This window comes from Hemiscyllium ocellatum, chromosome 30 (genome assembly GCF_020745735.1).
Source record: "Hemiscyllium ocellatum isolate sHemOce1 chromosome 30, sHemOce1.pat.X.cur, whole genome shotgun sequence".
In the NCBI taxonomy this organism is placed as follows: Eukaryota; Metazoa; Chordata; class Chondrichthyes; order Orectolobiformes; family Hemiscylliidae; genus Hemiscyllium; species Hemiscyllium ocellatum.
In genome coordinates, this window is record NC_083430.1 from 10038218 (window position 1) to 10054006 (window position 15789).

Here is a 15789-nt window from a genome sequence, read left to right on the forward strand (position 1 = left end):
AGAAAGATTGATTTCTGTATGTGGGTGATGGATAGACACTATTAGTTTATGAGGAATTGAAGAAGTAAGATGATTCTGTCATATGGAAAACAGAATGATGTGCTTTACCTCTAAGGAGGTGAAAAATAGAAATAGAATAGAAATTCTAGTAAACATAAATGCAAGAGATTAGTTGAAGCTTACTGGTCAGTCCAGATACAGTGACCATGAAGATCAAAGGAAATATCTGTATTTTTTAGCCAAAATCTAAACATTTAATGGTGGTATTGAGAAGAGTTATTATCAATTAATTACAATCATTTTAATGAGTGACTTAGACACGAAAATCAGTAAAGGACCATTAGGAAGGCTTGTCATTACAAACATATGAAGTAGGCCCCTTATGCCTGCTCTGTTTTTCAATAAGCTCATGGCTGATCTGTTTGTTTCCAATTTCACGTTTCCATCTACTGCCAATAAGCTTTGATCCCTTGCCTAACTAGAATGTATTTACCTCCACCTTAAGTACATTCAATGACTCCAGCACAATCACCTGCCAAGGCAAAAAGTTCCAAGATTAAGTAATACTTTGCATTTTCATTCTTCCTGTAAAACTGAACTATTTCACATTTTCCTACATTCTAATTTACCTGGCTAGATATTTTCTCAATCTTTTAATCTTGTTATGTCCTCTTCACAACATACTCTCATACCTACCTTTAGGTCATCTGCAAATTTAGCCACCAGGTCTTCACTCCCATCATTTAAGGCATTAGTATTAATTGTAAAATGCTGAAACCCCAAAACAGATTCCTGCACAAATGTAATTATCTTGGGATATCAGCAGGAAGTGGGAAGTGGAGTACATGAGTATGCAATGTTTGTGATACTCATCCTAGGCTGCCAATCATAAAAAAGGTCCATTTTTGCAAACACTGATTTACGTAGCCAGCTGACCTATCCTTGCTAGTATGTAAGTTCCTGCCACTTGATCTCCAACTCTGTACAATAACCTTTTCTGTGACACCTTCCCAAGTGTCTTCTGGAAGCTAAATTCTGATACATCAACAGGCTGCCCTCTATCCACAGCGCATGTCATTCAACAAGCTCCAATAAATTGGTTAAACATGATATTCTGTTCGGAAAACCATGTTGACTCTTTCAGATTATCTTGATTTTATTCATGTGTGTGTTACCTATAATCACCTTATCCTATTTTATGCTCCTAAGTTCTCTTATGTACAATTCAGTGACTTTCCTACTACAAGATCTGTGTGAGTTTTATTTTTTCTTTCTTTTTTTTCTTTCGCTAGCATCAGTAATCCTCTGTGTAGCCAGTTCAATATTTACATGTAAAGCCTATTATAGACAATGGCTAGAAGTTCCTTGAATATCGAATCTAGCACTTTTCACATGCAGACATGAAGCGAACTGGCTTTTAGCTTTCTGATTTCTGCCTCTTTTAAAACCACAGGAAATAGGAACAGGACTACACTGTTCAGCCAATTGATCCTGCTCAGCCATTCCATAGAATGATGGTTGATCCTACATTCCTCACAGCCACTTTCCATCTTCTCCATAACCCTTGATTCCCCTATTAATCACGATTCTGTCTATCTCTGCATCTGTCATGCATTTGTCCACTCACTCAGCCTGTGCAAACCACACTGCAACATCTCTGCATCCTCCTCACAGCTCACCCTTCCACCAAACTTTGTGTTATCTGCAAATGTTAAGATATTGCATTTAGTTTCCTCATCTAAATCATGAATGTATATTGTGACTAGCCGGGATCCTAGTAATGATCTCCTGTGGTACACCACTAGTCGCTGCCTGCCATTCAGAAAAAAGACCCATTTATGTTGCAGCAAGTTTTCCTTACTCTTGCACTCCAACCCCCTTGAAATAAGGGCTACCATTCCATTAGACCTCCGGATTATGCACTGCACGTGTTCTAGCTTTCTGTGTTTTGTGCAGAAGTAAATTCAAGTCACTTTGTGTTGCAGGTTTTCTCCATTGAAATAATACTATGTTCTTTTGTCTCCATTCCAAAATGAACAACTTCACATTTTCCCACATTATCCTCCATTTGCCAACTGTATGCTCACTTACTTACTCTATCAATATTTTTCTGTAAACTGTTTGTATCCCTCTGTGAACCTGCCTTTCCATCTATTTTTATGTCATTGCAAATTTGGCTACAGTACATTCACTTCCTTCCTCCAAGTCATTAATACATATTGTAAACACTTTTGGAGTTTCATTTGTCACTTTTCAGTCTGATTGCAATTTTTTTTCAGCATCTAATGAATTTTCGAAAATTAATGTCAGTGAATTTACTAATTCTGTAGCCACCTCTGAAATTAGGATCCAAGGACTTGTCAGCCTGCAGCTCCATCAGTTTAGATCAGAGCGGTGCTAGAAAAGTACAGCAGGTCAGGCAGCATCCCAGGAGCAGGAAAATCGACATTTCGGGCAAAAGCCCTTCATCAGGATTGGAGGTAGGGTGCCTGCAGAGTGGAGAGATAAATGAGAGGGGGTGGGGCTGGGGAGAAAGTAGCATACAGCACAATAGGTGGATGGGGGAGGGGATGGAGGTGATAGGTCAGGGAGGAGGGTGGAGTGGATAGGTGGGAAGGGAGATTGGCAGGTAGGACAGGTCATGAGGACAGTGCTGAGCTGGAAGCATGGAACTGTGGGGAGAGGAAATGAGGAAACTGGTGAAGTCCACATTGATGCCCTGGGGTTGAAGTGTTCCGAGGAGGAAGATGAGGCGTTCTTCCTCCAGGCGTCTGGTGGTGAGGGAGTGGCAGTGGCCCAGTACCTCCATGTCCTCGGCAGAGTGGGAGGGGAAGTTGAAATGTTGGGCCACGGGGTGGTGGGGTTGATTGGTGCGGGTGTCCCAGAGATGTTCCCTGAAGGGCTCTGCGAGGAGGCATCCAATCTCCCCAATGTAGAGGAGACCACATTGGGAGCAACGGATACAATAAATGACATGTGTGGAAGTGCAGGTGAAACTTTGATGGATGTGGAAGACTCCTTTGGGGCCTTGGATGGAGGTGAGGGAGGAGGTGTGGGCGCAGGTTTTGCAATTTCTGCAGTGGCAGGGGATGGTGCCAGGAGGGGAGGGTGGGTTGTAGGGGGGTGTGGACCTGACCAGGTAGTCACAGAGGGAATGGTCTTTATGGAAAGCAGAAAGGAGTGGGAGGGAAATATATCTCTGGTGGTGGGGTCCGTTTGGAGATGCCGGAAATGTTAGCGGATGATGAGGTTTATGCGAAGGTTGGTAGAGTGGAAGGTGAGGATGGGGGCATTCTGTCCTTGTTATGGTTGGAAGGGTAGGGTTTGAGGGGAGAGGTGCAGGATGTGGATGAGATGCGTTGGAGGGCATCTTTAACCACGTGGGAAGGGAAATTGCGGTCTTTAAAGAAAGAGGCCATCTAGCGTGTTCTGTGGTGGAACTGGTCCTCCTGAGAGCAGATTTGGCGGAGGCGGAGGAATTGGGAATACGGGATGGCATTTTTGCAGGAGGTACGGTGAGAAGAGATGTAATCCAGGTAGCTGTGGGAGTCGGTGGATTTGTAAACAATGTCAGTGTCAAGTTGGCCATCATTAATGGAGTTGGAGAGGTCCAGGAAGGGGAGGGAGGTGTCAGAGATGGTCCAGGTGAATTTAGGGTCGGGGTGGAATGTGTTGGTGAAGTTGATAAACTATTCAACCTCCTTGCGGGAGCATGAGGTGGTGCCGATGCAGTCATCAATGTAGTGAGGAAAAGGCATTGCTGGGGCTGTCAGCTTTCTTTGTTCCGTCTCCCTGGTGTTTGTAATTTCACCAAATTCTCTCTTCCTTCCATCTCCTAATTTAAAGCCATTACTACATTTTTTGTACCCTCTATAATGAATCCAGAAGAAAAATACTTATTAATTTCATTTGCTATTTCCTTATTACCTGTTATTACCTACACATTCTCATTCTCTGAAGATCAGTACTCATTTTGCTTACTGTTTTCCTTTTTAGATACCCGTAAAATTTGTTTTTACATTCCTGTCACACTCCAATTTCTTTCTCCTAATTATCTTTTCAGTTATTATCTTTTATTCTTTGTGTTTGGACAAACCATCTGAAACGCCACTCCTTGTGCAATTATGCACTTTTTTAAAGCTTGATCCTTTTGTCTTTAGTTAACCATTGGTGATGGTCCTCCCCTTAGAAATGTTCATCATATTTGAAATATATTTATTTTGAGTATACTGAAATATTCCATTAAATATCTTCCACTGCTTCTGTGTTAATCTGTCTCCTAGCCATTTATCTTAATTCATTTCAGCTCGCTCAGTTCAAAATACCAATTCTAGAACCACTCTTCCTCCTTTCAAGCTAGATGTAGAATTCAATCAAATTGTACTTCCTGTTATCCAGGGATGCCGTTACTCTGTAATCATTTTATAATCCTGTCACATTACACATTGTCAAATCTATGCTTTCATAGGTTCCAGAACCTGTTGCCCTAAGAAACTATCTCAAAAGAATTCTGTAAACTCCTCAATCAGGTTATCATTGCAAATCTGAATTTTTTTCAGTTGAATATAAATTAAAATCACCCCATGATTATTGCCTCCTTTTGTTTCTCAATACTTCTCTGGCATTCTCACCCGACATGATAATTACTGTTTGGGGGTCGGCAGGCTATTCCCAGTAGAATTCTTTAGCGTACAATAAGGCCATGAGAAATAGGAATAGGACTCAGCAGAGCCTGTTCCATTTTCAATAGGATCATCGCTGATTCAACTTTCCTCACATCCACTTTCTCCTGCCCTTTTCCGATGACCCTTGATTCCCCGACAGATCAATAATCTATCTAGCTCAGTCTTAAATATGCACTAGGATTCTGCCCCTACAGTTCTCTGTGGCAAGGATTTCCAAAGAGTCTCAATCCATTGAGAGCAGAAATTCCTCCTCATCGCCATCGTAAACTGGTGCCCCTTTAATCTGAGACCATGCCCTCTGGTCCTAGACTCTCCCAAAATAGGAAACATACTCTCAGCATTTACCCTGTCGAACCACTAAAGAATTCTATATGTTTCAATGAGATCACCTCTCATTCTTCAAAATCCTTTCCTCATTAGACAATCCTTCCATACAAGGGATCATACTAGTGACCCTTCTCTGAACTGCCTCCAATGAAAATGTATCTTTCCATAAAAAAAAGGGAACAGAACTACTCACATACATCAGGTGTAGTTTCACCAGCACTCATATATTTGTACAATTTTGTGAAGAAAGTTATATGTTGATGACAAACACTTTCTCTAAGGAACCATTCTGAAGATTATGCATGTGGCAAAGTCAAAGCCATGTGTTTAGAAATCAAATAAATTCTACAATGGTGAAACAGAGATAAATTATCTCTTTGTAGCATAAATTAAATAGAAACTGCAAGTTCCAGAAAAGGAGATGGGCACCAGTTGGATTGTCTTATTGAAAAATGAAACCATCAGAGAGACATTCACTCATAATGTAAGAAATAAGTCTAAATGTCTGAGGATTCAGAAGCAGATAACACTCTTAGAATAAGTAATAGAAAGCCAATAGAACAGCACGGTAGAGAGCATCTAATATGCTGCTGACTCTATGACAAATATTAAGATAACGTTGCTACAGTCATTTCAGACCATAGCGCATAAAAAATAGATGACTGTTTGTGGTTTAACCCAAGGGTTATTATGTGTCACGTTGGGGGAATTGGTGAGAATGAGTGTCCTTTATGGTAACCTCAGCCAATGTGGGAACTGAACCCATGTTACTGGTATCACTCTGCAGTACCAATCAGCTACTCAGCCAAATGGAAACAAAATTCACCGTCATGGAGAAGAAAATGTGACAAAGAGTAAATGACAGATGAAATAAGCTTGAGAGAAAGGAGAAAGAAATAACTTATCAGATTCAGGTATACTGAAATTGAGACAAATTAAAGAGTACATGTAGGCACCTAAAGATAAATGGTGTGATGAGGAGTGTGATGATGTATTTGAGCTGTAAAGAAACCATAAAAGCTGAGAGTTAATTACCAGAAAGTGAAACCTTTGACAGATAGAAAAAAGGGAATAGCAACAGATACTGTATGCTTGAAAGGCAGCAATGGTAAAATATTGTCTGAAATAAATGCAGTTGTAAAAAGACAGACAGAATTTACACAATGATCCAAACTAAGGGAGTCCTCAAGATGTAGAGGCAAACGCTGATCAGACCATTGCAACAGCAGAGATGCAGAATGCTTTAAAATGGGTGAATACAGGAAAACCTCCAGACATAAATAAAGTAAAACCAGAATATCTAAAACTCCTTGTAGAAACAGAACTAGAAATTACAGTAGAAATTTGTGAACAAATATAAACCAGAGGACACATTCCAAGTGATTTAAGGCGTTCATTATTTGTTACGTTATCCTAGAAAACTTCTCACACCAGCTGAGGTTATCTTGTTAGGTCTCACCTTCTCAAATTTGTTGCTCACCTGAGCCATTGTGACCGTCTGATTTAACCACCACCAATTGTCTCTTTTTAATGAGAGTGCAGCCCTTGGATCCACTGGGATTATGGCGTCTTTACCTTGTGAGACTAGCTATATTTAGAGTAATTTTTGTCAGTGCAGATATGATGGGTTGAACAGCCTCTACTGTACTATATGATTGTATGTAACCCAAAGAAATAGAGTGCAATCATTTTATATCCCTAAGCTTGATGAGTCATCTCATTAAATTCATTGGGAGTAACACATTTGAACAAAGAATTGGTGAAACACAGTCTGGATTTAGATCCAAAGCAGAAACAAATAGAATAGTTAATCTGAGAGCAATCTTTGATAAATATCTAGACATTAACATACATGCTTCAGAAGCTATTAAAAACATTTGATCACTTTTGTTTTTAAAAGTTATTGACATGTTGCTAAATTTATGACATTGGCATCAAAGGTGTGAGATTTATCCAAATTTATACACTGGAATTAAGTAGCGAGATCATCTCAGCTTTGTTTCAAATGAAAAGTGGAGTATGACAAGATTGTGTACAATGTTAAAAATTACACAACACCAGGTTATAGTCCAACAGGTTTAATTGGAAGCACTAGCTTTCGGAACACTGCTCCTTCAACCATCTGATGAAGGAGCAGCGCTCCGAAAGCTAGTGCTTCCAATTAAACCCATTGTAATATAACCTAGTGTGTGATTTTTAACTTTGTCCACCCCAGTCCAACACTGGCATCTCCAAATCAAAATTGTGTACAGTTGCCAATTGGTTCAATCTGTACATAGAATAAATATTCAAAGAATGTGATGTACTTCCAGGGTAGAAATTGGACGCAAGGACATAGCAAAGCTGTGGTATATTCATGACACAGTGCTAGTTAGAAATCAGAAGTGGATATTGTGGATTAAGTGAAATTAGGAAGTTTAGCATATGGTCTGAGTATGAGCAACAAAAAAAATCAAAAACAACAGTGGTTAGAAAGGATACATTGGAATAAATACAGTGAAGATTGGTGTGGATGGTGTCAGTTGAATAAGTATTTAAATTTGTATACTTTGAGCGAATAAGAGAACATTGCAGATTTGATGCAGATGTTAGAAGCAGGATGGCGGTGGACAGAAGTACTTTTATAACAATGAAGGATGTGTGAACAACAAGAAAGCTCAATCACAACAGAGTCCTTGCTGCTCAGTCAACAGCATAAAATACACCATTTTCCAACCCTTTTCAAATTTGAGGCACAGTCATATAAAACTTCAAACATCAACTTGTTTTCTCTCTCCACAGTCAGTGCCAGACCAGCTGAGTTTCTCCACATTTTCTGAGTTTATTTCAGATTTCAAGAACCCACAGTGTTTTGTTTTTATCTGTGTTTAATTCATTGTCTCTTTTCTTCCAGTTACACCTACCTTGAAGAAATTTTTATTCTTCTCCCCAAAACCATTTCCAATATAAACTTTAGGCTTTTTAATTTTCATTGCTTTCTGTTTTTTTCCAGGTACTTGATAAAATATTTGCCAAAACCCACTTTTGTAGCCAAATCGCCTCCCTCAGTGACTGTCTCTGGCTCATACTCACCTCACACAAATTTCAAATGAACTTCCATGTTTTGTATTTCAAACCCATCCAGATTACAGATTTGCTTTGGGAACCCTCACAATCTGTTCTCTGTCAACAGCATGAAAACCCTCAGTTTTCCAACCCCTTTCAAATTTGTGGAAGTTCCATACCGGACTCAAAAAGCTAACTGCTTATCTCTCCACAGGTGCTGCTAAACCAGCTGAATTTCTCCAGCATTTTCAGTTTAGATTTATTATGCAAGAATACTCAACACAAAATTGGCTTGATGGTAGAGGGCAGAGGGTAGTGATGGATGGTTGCTTTTCAGACTGGAGGTCTGTGACCAGTGGTGTTTCTCAGGGGTTGGTGCTGGGTCCACTGTTGTTTGTCATTATTCTAAACAATTTAGATAAGAATTTAGAAGGCATGATTAGTAGCTTTGCGGATGACTCCAAAATTGATGGTATAGTGGATAGTGGAGAAGGTTATCAAAGATTACAAAGGGATCGTGTTCAATTGGGCCAATGGGCTGAAGAATGGCAGATAGAGTTTAATTTGAAAAAAAGCGCTGTTTTGCATTTTGGTAAAACTAACATGAGAAGGATTTATGTAGTCAATGGTAGGGCTCTGGGGAGTTTTGTTGAACAGAGAGACCTAGGGGTTCATAGTTTTTGGGAAGTTGCATCAGGAGTAGATGGGCTGGTTAAGAAAGTGTCTAGAACCTGTCTTTCATTGCTCACGCCATTGAGTACAGGGGTTGGGACTTCAGGTGGAGGTTGTACAGTATGTTGGTATGGCCACTTTTGGAGTATTATGTGGTTCTGATCACCCGGCTACAGGGAGGATATTCTTCAATATTAGAGGGTCAGAAAAGACTTACCAGAATGATGCTGTGACTGGAGGGTTGGAGTTGTCAGGAGAAGCTACATAGACTAGGATGTTTTCCACCGGAGCATAGTAGGTTGAGGGATGACTTTACAGAGCTGAAAATGTGTTGCTGGAAAAGCGCAGCAGGTCAGGCAGCATCCAAGGAGCAGGAGAATCGACGTTTCGGGCATGAGCCCTTCATTTCCTGAAGAAGGGCTCATGCCCGAAACATCGATTCTCCTGTTCCTTGGCTGCTGCCTGACCTGCTGCGCTTTTCCAGCAACACATTTTCAGCTCTGACCTCCAGCATCTGCAGTCCTCACTTTCTCCTGGATGTCCTTACAGAAGCTTATAAAATCATGAGGGACATAGGTAAGGTGAATAGCAAAGGTCTCTTTCCTAGTGTGGGGAGCTCAAAACTAGGGGGTATATTTTTTAGGTGAAAGGAGAAAGATTTAAAAAAGACATGAGGGGCAATGTTTTTACACAGAGAGTGGTCCATATGTGGAATGTACTGCCAGGTGAAGTGGTAGATGCAGATGTAGTTGCAACATTCAAAATATATTTGGATAGGTGCATGAATAGGAAGGGTTTAAAAGGGTATGGACAAAATGCAAGCAAGTGGGATTAGTTCAGTTTGGGAAATTTGGTCAGCATGGATGAGTTGGACCAAAGGGTCTGTTTCTGTGCTGTATGACTCTATAACTCAATAACAAAGAAAAAACTCATAAGATCCAATGTTCTGTGTCTTTTAAGTTTTGATAATTGTTTAAAATAACCTTTGAAATGTGGATGTTAAGTTGAATGCAAATAAAAATAATTTACATACCATTAAACAAGTGAAGGAGTGTTTGAAATTGCAGGAGTGACAAACATTTTAAAAAGTGACATTCAGGAAAGAAAATGTGAGTATCTTCACCATTTGATGTTGCTGAAAAGACCTTTGCTCAAGGGAAAAGTAGAGGGCAGCAGAAAGTGTGGTGTCGTCGGATGATGAATGTCACAGAGCAGTTGGTGACAAGCTACCAAAGATGTCTGAGAACCCCACAAGACAGGTGAGTTTGCCAAATCATGACAACAGGCCTCCTGAGAGCTGCAAATAGCACCAGCAAATCACACATCTCATCAGCTTTGATGAATAGTTATCAAGAATCAAAACATTAGCTTGCTCTCTCCCCACACGGAAGCTGTGATCTCCAGCATTTGTTGTTTTCAGTAGAGTCATAGAGATCTACAGCATGGAAACAGACCCTTTGGTCCAACACATCCATGCCAACCAGTTATCCTAACTTAATCTAGTCCCATTTGCCAGCATTTAGCCCATATCCCTCTGAACCCTTCCTATTGAATATACCCATCCAGATGCCTGTTAAATGCTGTAATTGTACCAGCTTCCACCATTTCCTCTGGCAGCTCATCCCATACACACACCACCCTCTGCATGAAAATGTTGCCCTTAGGTACCTTTCATATCCTTCCCCTCTCACCTAAAACCTATGCCCTCTATTTCTAGACTCCCCCACTTCAGGGAAAAGACATTGTCTATTTATCCTATCCATATCTCTCATGGTTTTATAAACCTCTATAAGGTCACCCCTCAGCCTCCAACGCTCCAGGGAAAACAGCCCCAGCCTATTCAACCTCTCTCTAGAGCTCAAATCCTCCAACCCTGGCAACATCCTTGTAAATCTTTTCTGAACTCTTTCAAGTCTCTCAATATCCTTGCAATAGCATGGATTCCAGGATTGCATGCAATATTCCAAACGTGGGCTAACCAATGTCCTGTACAGCTGCAACAGATGAAGTGGTAGATGCAGATGCAGTTACAACATTTAAAATATATTTGGATAGGTGCAATTCCTGTACTCAATACTCTGACCAATAAAGAAAAGCATGCCTTCTTCACTATCCTATCTACCTGCGACTCTACTTTCAAGGAGCTATGAACCTGCACTCCAAGGTCTCTTTGTTCAGCAACACTCCCCAGGACCTTACCATTAAGTGTATAAGTCCTGCCCTGATTTGCCTTTCCAAAATGCAGCACTTCGCATTTATTTAAATTAAACTCCATCTGTCACTCCTCAGCCCACTGGCCCATCTGATCAAAATCCTGTTGTAACCTTCTTCAGTGTCCACTACACCTCCAATTTTGGTGTCATCTGCAAACTTACTAACTATACCTCGTATGCCCACATCCAAATCATTTATATAAATGATGAAAAGTAGTGGACCCAGCACCAATCCTTGTTGCACCCCACTGGCCACAGGCCTCCAGTCTGAAAAACAACCCTCCACCATCACCCTCTGTTTTCTACCTTTAAGCCAGTTCTGAATCCAAATGGCTAGTTCTCCCTGTATTCCATGAGATCTAACCTGCTAACCAGTCTCCCAAGAAGGAACCTTGTTGAATGCCATACTGAAGTCCATATAGATAATGTCTACTGCTCTGCCCTCATCAGCCCTCTTTATTACTTCTTCAAAAACTCAATCAAGTTTGTAAGACATGATTTCCCATGCACACAGCCATGCTGGCAATCCCTAATCAGTCCTTGCCTTTCCAAATACATGTAAATCCTGTCCCTCAGAATTCTCTCCACCACTGGTGTCAGGCTCACCAGTCTATAGTTCCCTGGCTTTTCCTTACCATCTTTCTTAAATAGTGGCACCACGTTAGCAAATCTCCAGTCTTCCAGCATCTCACCTGTGACTATCGATGATCCAAATATACCAGCAAGGGGCCCAGAAATCACTTCTCTAGCTTCCCACAGAGTTCTAGGTTACACCTGATCAGGTCCTGAGGATTTATCCACTTTTATCCATTTCATGACATCCAGCACTTCCTCCTCTGTAATGTGGACATTTTTCAAGATTTCACCATCTATTTCCCCACATTCTATATCTTCCATGTCCTTCTCCACAGTAAACACTGATGCAAAATAGTCATTTACTATCTCCCCCCTCTCCTGCAGCTCCATATATAAGCTGCCTTGCTGATCTTTGAGAGGCCCTATTCTGTCCCTAATTAACCATTTGTTCTTAATGTATTTATAAAATCCCTTTGGATTCTCCTTAACTATATTTGCCAAAGCTACCTCATATCCCCTTTTTGCCCTCCTGATTTCCCTTTTAAGTATACTCCTTTATACTCTTCTAAGGATTTACTTAATCTCTGCTTTCTATACCTGACATATGTTTCCTTCCTTTTCTTAACCAAAACCTCAATTTCTTTAGTCATTCAGCATTCCCTATACCTACCAGCCTTGCTTTTCACCCTAACAGGAACATACTGTCTCTGGACTTTCATTATCTCATTTCTGAAGGCTTCCCATTTTCCAGCCGTCCCTTTACCTGCGAACATCTGCCCCCAATCAACTTTTGAAAGTTCTTGCCTAATACTGTCAAAATTAGCCTTCCTTCAATTTAGAACATCAACTTTTAGATCCAGTCAATCCTTTTCCATCACTATTTTAAAACTAATAGAATTATGGTCGCTGGCCCCAAAGTGCTCCCCCACTGACACCTCAGTCACCTGCCCTGCCTTATTTCCCAACAGTAGGTCAAGTTTTGCACCAATGTTCCAGGATACAAATGCTGTAGAAAGGATAGAAAGGGAGAAGGGAGGCAAGAGAGGCGGGTGAGTGACATTTTTGATAAGAGATAGTATTACTGCTGTAGTTAGGGAGGATATTCCTGTGAATACATCCAGGGCAATTATTTGGGTGGAGCTGAAAAAAGGGATGATCACCGTATGGCAGTTGTATGATAGACCCCTTAACAATCAACAGGAAATTGATAACTGAAATATCCTTCCAAAATTTGTTTATGTTTAAGAATAATAGGGTGTTTATGATAGGGGATTTTAACTTTCCAAATGTAGACTGGGACTGTCATAATGCGAGAAAGTGAGGACTGCAGATTCAACTGGATGAAGAGCTCATTTTCGAAACGTCAATTCATCTGCCCCTTGGGTGTTGCCTGATCGGCTGTGCTTTTCCAGCACCACACTCTGAGGCTGCCATAGTGTTAAGGGTGTAGATGGAGAGGAATTTGTTAAGTGTGGATGAGAAAATTTTCTGATTCAGTCTGTGGATGTCCTGCATCTGCAGTAGCTTGCTCCTGTTGTTCCAAATGGCCTCATTTCTGTGTTGTAAATACTATGTAATTTCCCATGTTTTGGTCTGGAAATAACCCATCCTGATCTCCCACTTCTAATTACTGTTTCACTCAGATCAAGCTGGGCCATGATAGTCCAGTGTTTGCTTTCAATGTTTACTATTTAGATGTAAGCATATGAAGCAATTCTGTGAGGGAATTATCAGTTGGTAACACACTGTCTTTGAGTAAGTATGCAGTGGTTTTGACTCCAAATCCAAGCCAGGTGGCCACGCAATCTAGGTTAATTTGTGTGTGAGACTGAAAGAGTTAATACTGAGGAGTGACATAAGCACCATCCATTATGATTAGATTACTTACAGTGTGGAAACAGGCCCTTCGGCCCAACAAGTTCACACCAACCTGCCGAAGCGCAACCCACCCCCATACCCCTACATTTACCCCTTACTTAACACTACGGACAATGTAGCATGGCCAATTCACCTGACCCGCACATCTTTGGACTGTGGGAGGAAACCCACGCAGACACGGGGAGAACGTGCAAACTCTGCACAGTCAGTCGCCTGAGGCGGGAATTGAACCCGGGTCTCTGGCGCTGTAGGCAGCAGTGCTAACCACTGTGCCACCATGCCGCCAATATGATGTCATATGGATCTACAAAGGAGTCGGTTCTAACATTCAGGTCCTCCTTAGTCATGGAAGTCTATCTTATCATGTAATCTATTGCTAGTTGGTAACATCTGAGAAACGACCATTTGTTCATACAAGATCTTCTTTCAGTTTGACCATTAAATATTTTCATTTCAACAATAAATTAAGTAGGCCCTGTGAATCCCAACACATACACACCAAACTTGCCCCTTGGTGAAGATCAAACTCAGTTTAATGCCTCATACAATTAACACTCAAATTGTTTACTCAGGAAGCACTGCACTCCAGATGAGATATTAAAATGGGGCCCTATCTGCTTTCTGAGATGCATGTCAAGGTTGTGTGATATCATTTCAAAGAAAATACGGGGGATAAATATTTCCCTGGCCAGGACTGATGAAATTAGTTCAGGAGTTATGGCCATTTTCTAAGAAAGAACAAGGGGCAGTATTCATTGGCGGGGCATGTTTCAAGGCCACCAAACTGTAACGATTATAATGGCGCAGGATATAACTCTGATCTCAAATAGATTAACACACGAGTCGTGGAAACAAGATTTTTAAATCATCAAAGAAATGCATATCTCTGATGGTAGAGGTAGAGTACTTTTTTTTTCTCAGTTCAACTATATGACAAACACAAATAACAGTGTTCAATACCTGAGAGAGGTTCATTTTCTGGTGAAGTGTTAGAATATTTTCTGCAAACTTGTTTAGAAATGTTGCATCTTATAGTAAAGCTATAGCGCCAAATGGGTTCAGGCATTTTGCTTTCTTACTCCCAGTTGGAACAGTGACTTGGATGCTCAGGAGTACAGAAGGAAACATAAAACAGTACAGTTCAGGACAGGACCTTCAGTCCACTGTGTCTGTATCAACCATAATGCTAATCTGAACTAATCCCATCTGCCCGCACTTACAGTCATAGAGTCACACAACATGGAAACAGATCCATCAGTCCATGCCAACCATAATCCCAAACTCAACTAATCCCACCTGCCTACGCTTGGCCCAAACATCCCTCCAAACATTTCATGTTCATGTACTTATGCAAATAGCTTTTCAACACCGTAATGGTACTGCATTCACCACTTCCTCAGGAAGTGCATTCCACACACAAACCACTCTCTGTGTAAAATAGTTGCCCCTCATGTCTTTTTAAAATCTTTCTCCTCTCACCTTAAAAAGTGAACCCCCTAATTTTGAAATCCCTCACCCTGGGGAAAAGACACCTACCATTCACCTCATCTATACCCATCATGATTTTGTAAACCCCTTTAAGGTCATCCATAATCTCCTGCACTCCAGTGAAAAAGTCCCAGCCTATCCATCCTGTCCTTAAAGCCTAAACCCTCCATTCCCAGCAACGTCCTGATAAAGCACTTCTGAACCCTCTCCAACTTAATGATGTCCTTCCTATCACAGGGCAACTAGAACTGTACACAGTACTCCAGATGAGGCCTCACTAATGTTCTGTACAGCCTCAACAAGACACCCTAACTCCTATAGGGGAAAGTGAGGACTGCAGATGTCAGAGATCAGAGTTGAGAGTGTGTTGCTGGAAAAGCGCAGCAGGTCAGGCAGCATCCGAGGAGCAGGAGAATCGACATTTCAGACAAGAGCCCTTCATCAGGAATCCTGAATCCAGATTCCTGATGAAGGACTTATGCCTGGAACGTCGATTCTCCTGCTCCTCAGATGCTGCCTGCCCTGCTGTGCTTTTCCAGCAACACACTCTCAACCCTAACTCCTGTACTCAAAGGTCTGAGCAATGAAGGCAAAAATGCCTTCTTAACCACCATGTCTATTTGTGGTGCAAACTTCTAAGAATAATATACATGCTTCATGTTCCTCCATTCTCTGTCTATTCATTTGTCCATCTAAATGCCTCTTAAACTTTGCTATTGTAACTGCTTCTACCTCCTTCCCTGGCAGCACATTACAACTACACTCTGTTTAAAACATGTTCCACATAGACTCTCAATAAACCTTCCCCTACCCCACCTTTAATTTAACCCGAGAGTTGAATCTTTCAACTGAAAATGCTCATGTTCTTCTCAGCAAGATAAACACCTCTTTGTGAGCGGCACGGT